Here is a 6888-nt window from a genome sequence, read left to right on the forward strand (position 1 = left end):
ACTCTTTTTATTATTTTGATTAAAATTATCAGAAAAAAATATCCGTCAAATCCTAACTTAATGTATTTTTAATTTATGAGTTATTTTTATACAATGATTATTAGCTAAAACATAATCAAATAAATAACATTTAATTATACAATATTTGAATGCTAAAAATATATTCAAATATTTATACACAATGAAAATTAATCTAAAATAAAACATAAGCATTTAAGAGATATGCTAAAAATCCTTATGACTTTATATGATACTTATAAACGTAATCACAAAAAATATGATACAAAAATAAGTTATTATATTTATAATTTTATATAGAGAATATAGAAGTGAGATATTATCCAATACAATTTGAATTTTATTTATTGAGTTATTTTAGAATCAAATATTTTCTATAATCACACTTTCAACAAATAAATGTTTATATAAACACATTTATAATTTTTAATATTCTACATATTCACTCAAAAATCAATGTTAATATTGCAACTATATGAATGCAAAAAATATAATGGTTCAATACATGATTTATTTATATTATAAAATATATGTATATTATATTTGCATTATGCATAAACAAAGAAGCGACCCGTACAAGTGCACGGATACACTATAGATAACCTTTGTGAGAAAGTAATATTGTCAATTTGAACCAATTATAAAACTTCATCCAACTACGAATAAGGAGCAACTATAGATAATAAAATAGGTAATGTCCATGAACTTGTTCGTATAGTTTGTAACTTTTTCACATATAGAATATACAAATATTACATATTTGCATGTTTTGTCTTGCATGTTTGCTACCAAACTTAAAAACATTTCTATTGGACAATATAGATGACCATAAAGTAAGAGTAAAAGGAGGAAAAAATAAAATAAATTATATTGTGATATGATTTAATGTCTCTAAAAACTATCATATAATTTATTTGACATAGGAATGTTTGTTTCTCTTAATAGATAAATTTGTATGTCCTATGCAAGTTAAAATGAGTATGCAGTGATTTACAGGCATGACTAAAACTGGTAATGAAAAGAACCATTTTTAATAGTAAACAATGTTTTGATAGTAAAAGATATTTTTTTTCCTGGTACATGTGTCTGAGTGTTAGGTATATGTGCGTTTGAGAATTGCATTTGAGTTTGATTTTGGGCCTTTGGTTGGGAGAACAAGTGTTCATTTATTTTGGATCTTTACATAGTTATTTTTGGGACAACATCCACTATTCGATAAATTATGCTTATATGTACTACAAACTTATGATTGATTGAACAAATATTTTTAAGTTATAAAATTAATAATTAATTATTTTTTTGACCAATCATAAATAATGGTACATGCAGTGACATAATTTATGTTGATAGATGTGTACCCGTTATATTTTAACTGGTATGCATGTGGATAGCCTACATCGCCCGATAAGAATGCTCACTAAAAAGATGGGTTAGCGAACTAAACGTGATGAGCTAATTGAACACACAGAATGTTTTGTCTGCATTTTTTTCTAGTAATATGAGTCGGTTTGACTTTGATTGTCATCACTACTAGGTGTTAGTATACTTTTAAAGATGTCATTTTATTTATAATACTCTTGTTTGTCCAACCAAATCTTGTAATTTACCATACAACTTAAACAAATGAGATTTGACATATTTTCTTTCATGTTCTATTTTTTAAATCATTCAATGACTATATTGGCTACATGTTTATAGAGATTTGGTTGTATAGTGAACATTTTCAATTATAGTATAAGCTAATAAAAAAATTAATGATAATATGTGATTAAAGAGTATTGTTTAAAATTTTAAACAAATACTACCTTTTCATTGGAAGTTTGTATATTTAATATCTCGGAAAATATTAAAGTTGTGATTTTTAAGGGATATTTAAGATTATTTTTTAAAGATTATGATATATAGATTATATCAAACACACCATCATTATTCCTTTCTCTATTTCTCTTTTTCACTCTCTTCTTGTAGATACTACCTTAGTACTGATGGAGATCCGTCATTGTTGGTCGTGAACATGTCACCCGGAACAAAACAACCTCCACAAAAAACCCTATATTATATAATCGAATATGAAATATGTTCCATCTAATTTTGTAATTTGTAAAAATTTAACAAACCAGCTGAATAATTGATACGATAATCTTACAAATTGATGACAAGGTTGTAATTGTTATCCCTCATAAATAAGCAATATTCTTTTAAGTGTTCTTTTAAAATTATCCAACCAAATCTTACTTTTATATTATATAATTGATATAACATCTTCCTTTTGTTCATGACATCGTCATGTCATGCAATCTCACAAGCCATAGCTAGTGATTTGAGGGTCGCAGTTCTACCAACCAAACCTTATGTGGCCCTTCAAATCAAATCATCAACAAGTGTTTGTCACAAAACTTCAAATCTTCATATCTTAGCTCCTCTATTTGATGGATGAGCTTGAGACACTTTTTCTTTCCATTGTGGTTGTAACATTTTAATTGTTTTTTTCCTATGCCCATTTATACATTACTATAAAGAGCTGTTGTTTCTTTTTTTATTTTCACATTGGGAATAATAATTTCCTATGATTTGATGGTTGAAACGGCGATTCTACATAACTAGTACTTGTTACTCAAACCCCATAAAAGTTAATCACGGACACCAATGTAAGTTTAGACTATATCTTCCAAAATTAATGGTTTACCGTTTACGTGTATGTATAAGCACACCCTAAAAAACCACATATATTAACATGCAATGAAGCTCCTCAAATACAATATTGTCCTATGGAAGAGAAACTATTTCATGATGCCTAATCAATGATCTAAAACATATTTTATTATTGAATTATAATAAATCCATAGTTTTCCTTCCTTAATATATTATTTAATCACTTACTTAAATTGTGGAACATATTGCTTGATGTAACCACAATATTGCAGTTGTAGTTACTACCACAACCGTATCATATCACAATTGTCGTGTAACATTGAATCACAATTATACGGCCACAACAAAGTGCATTGTGATTGAACCATATTTTGGTTGCATCAGACTAAATCTAATTAATTCACATTGTGACTACCGCAATCCATATCGCAACATCCGCAATGACTGTTATCACAGAACCTACAATCGTGACTACAAACACAATTTAAAATGAGTTAAACTCCTTTCGAATATCGGAGAGATAAGTGATATAAATTAAAACAATATAATACAAAAAGAAAAAAATGAAAGAACAATTATATCATTCTACTTATACTTGTAATAACATTTTTATCCTTCAAACTAAGTGTAAAAGTTGCACTTCCCTGTCTATTACAAAATCCATACTCATTTAAAACACTACAAAAATACATATAATATGCATTATGTGATCTGTTATAGGAGATTGCATTAAGAAACCAAAGGTTAAGAAAATGGATCACTAGTTGAACACTCTCTTTTATTTACAAACTCACAAGTTCCAAGCTTATTGCAAATCCAAGTAAAAGCAGTTGAGTTGGCATTATCACATAACCCTAAACAAACCCTTCTTTCTGTGCCACTCAAAAAGTTGCACATCCACTAACCCTTAATGGAACCCTCGGCTATTAGTTTCATCGCTAGCTACTATATACTCTCTTTACCTTCACACTTCAAAGGCATAATTAAGAACACAAAAGGTAGAAAGAAAAGGAGAAGAGGAATAGAAGATTGAGAAGAGGGTATGGGGAGGGGTAAGATTGAGATAAAGAGGATTGAGAATTCAAGCAACAGGCAAGTTACTTACTCAAAGAGGAAGAATGGGATCTTAAAGAAAGCTAAGGAAATTACAGTTCTATGTGATGCTCAAGTTTCTCTTATCATCTTTGGTTCTTCTGGAAAGATGCATGAATATATCAGCCCAACCACCACGTAAATAAGGATTTCTTTCTTCAATTTATTTACCTTCAAACTTTTGCTTTTCTATATTCTTAACTGGGTTTGTTTCATTAAGAGTTGAAGTGAAGATAACTAAAACATTTTATTTTTCTTTTTATATACAAATTAAAACTCACTTTTGTATTTGTTTTTTGTGTTTTGAATCCATTTGTTGGTGAAGGTTGATTGATGTCCTAGCCAAATACCATAAAGCCTCTGGGAAGAGGCTCTGGGATACTAAGCATGAGGTAGGTTTTGATGTTTTAAAATTAAGTAAATATTGTATAAAAATAAAGTAAAATAATTGTAGGAACTAGTACTTTTTTGCTGGATTTGTGTCAAGAAAACTGGCATATATAGTTGTTTTGATAAAATATGTTTTAGGAAAAAGAAGCCAAGAATCAATAATTTTCTGAGTAGATCTACATTTAGAACATGTACTTTCTAGCCTCTATATCTGAGTTTTATATTAAATATATTGATTCATAAAAGAAAAGCAACAAGAATAAGAATAAAACATTTCTATTCATTATGAACGGATCTGGTAATAAAAACACTATTCACTTGCTTACTTTTCCTTGCAAAAGTTTCAAAAGCTGAAGGGCCAGGAATTTGTAGGAAGAAGAAGCAAATATATGCAATAAATTAAATACGCCCCTCCTATCTTCAAGATCCATGGATATCTTTCTCTTGATTGGATGTATATGTATGCTTCTTAATTCACTAACAAAATATTCATTTTTTTAGTCTTGATATATATATACTCAGATCTACTGAAAATGTTAAATTTTTAGGATTATTTTTACCTCTTATAGGCCCCCGTATGTTCTCTTTTAGTGATAAAATACTTGTTAGGAGTTATAACAATGTTGTTCAATGTACAGAACCTGAGCAATGAAATTGATAGAGTCAAAAAAGAGAATGACAGCATGCAAATTGAACTCAGGTATATAGAGACATTGTACCTTTTCAATATTGCCCTAACTATGCATCACTCAACATAAGGATTTCTCTTGTATATATTTCATAAGTGTGTGTATATTTCAGGCACTTGAAGGGAGAGGATATTAACTCACTGAACTACAAAGAGCTAATGGCACTAGAAGAAGCCCTTGACAATGGCCTCAATGGTGTTCGTGAGAAAAAGGTAACTCTAATTTTTTTTGTTATCATAAATAAATTTAATACATTTTTATGAACAAGGCTTGACCTATTAGACATTTTTGTTTATGCCACAGAGTGAAGTGCACAGGATGTTCATGAGAAACGTATGTGATATTTTTCTTGGATTTATATAAGCTTAATGAACATATTTAGCAAATTATAATTCCCTTTATATAGTACATGTGATAAAAAACAATACTGATTCTTGTAATTCCTATGGTACTTGATCAGGGCAAGACTTTGGAGGAGGAAAATAGGGAACTCAATTTTCTTCTGGTAAGTGGCAATGTATTTATGCATCAATCTTCTCATTATTTCTATCATTCATGTTCTATATATTTAGGTGATAATATACATACACTGATACACAATAGCAAATTACAAATGGTTAATTCTTTTTTTGGCCCCAAGGTATTGTGAGTAAACAACCCTTAGTTTCAATTTCTGGCTTACCAAAAGCATGTAAGGCATTCAATGAGCTTGAAATATTGATGAAATATTTGAACTTGATTTATTCAATGTCCAAAAACAAGCTAGTTCAAGGTTAAACCTAAGTTTGTATATATATAAATGAGCAACCTTCAACATGTAAGGGCTTAAATAGGTTCTAGCTATTGATGAAATATTTCAATTTGATTTATCCGATGTTTAATCAAGTTTGCTTGTTTAATCAAACTAACAAATTCAAGTTTAAACTTAAGTTTGATTGTTTGAATGAGTCATGTTCCATATGCTAAAATAAAAAGTAAAGTGGAAAATAACTTATGTGAGTATGTGTATTTATATTATTTTTTATTCATCTTCTCTACATGGAAAAGATTGAATTACAGAAGATTATTATCTCAATGTAATTCTCTTTGTACTTCATCTTCTAATTCATATAGTTTGGGGTGTTTTTGCACCTTTCCCTTAAAAAAAACATGGTAAAGATTGAATTACAGAAGCTGTGAATTGAGAAAATAAAACCTACAGACAACATAAATTTATTTGTCATCATTAACTAAAACTTTTTATAGTAATGCATTGATTTTATTATATTATACATATATAATGGATAATGTAGTGGATAGAAAAAAATACCTTTTTATTACCATATGTTCTTCTAACTTGAACATTTTACTACATGCTGAATTAGTAAACTTGAATATATTTGATAAAAAATTAAAAATAAATAAATTGTAAATGAGTTAAACCTAACTTTTATATATTGTTTTCAAACGCAACTGCACAAGTCAAATGTAAGCTCTAAATTTTATTTCATATATATATAAGTGTGAAATATAAGTTGTATGTTTCTTTGCAAGTCAATATTGTTACTTTTTTGTTCACTTCTCACTGTAACGTGTCTTAATGTTATACTTTACGTAATGATGATTGCTTATAATAATATCAATTAGCATATGTTTTTCATTCATTCATAGAGAAATTTAAGTATATGTAAAATCAATAATATTCATGAAATATCAAATGAAACAATATATCTTCTTTTAATTGTTCTCATTTTTGTATTGTTTAGCAGCAACAGCATATGGCTCTGGAAGGTGCAAGAAACATGCATGGACAATGGATTTGACGAAATTATGTTCGCATATGCCATTTGATCATCTCAACGTGCAACCTAAACAGTAAAATATTTTAAGAAATAATAATGTATAATAGGTGCTACTTTATCTAATTAGTTCTGATCTAACTCTTAGATTATGAACTTTAGGCGTTTATGATTTCAGTGATGTTTGTTAGAGCTCAGTGTAGACTCTAATTAAAGATTCCATACGTATGTTGCTAGCTATATATATGCAGAATGTTAACTACTTGCAC

The 6888-nt window shown here is 28.4% G+C and overlaps 1 pseudogene; it reads left to right on the forward strand.

The window, feature by feature from the left end:
* Positions 3568-6888, forward strand: LOC109327597 (annotated as a pseudogene).

This window comes from Lupinus angustifolius, chromosome LG15 (assembly GCF_001865875.1).
Source record: "Lupinus angustifolius cultivar Tanjil chromosome LG15, LupAngTanjil_v1.0, whole genome shotgun sequence".
NCBI lineage: Eukaryota > Viridiplantae > Streptophyta > Magnoliopsida > Fabales > Fabaceae > Lupinus > Lupinus angustifolius.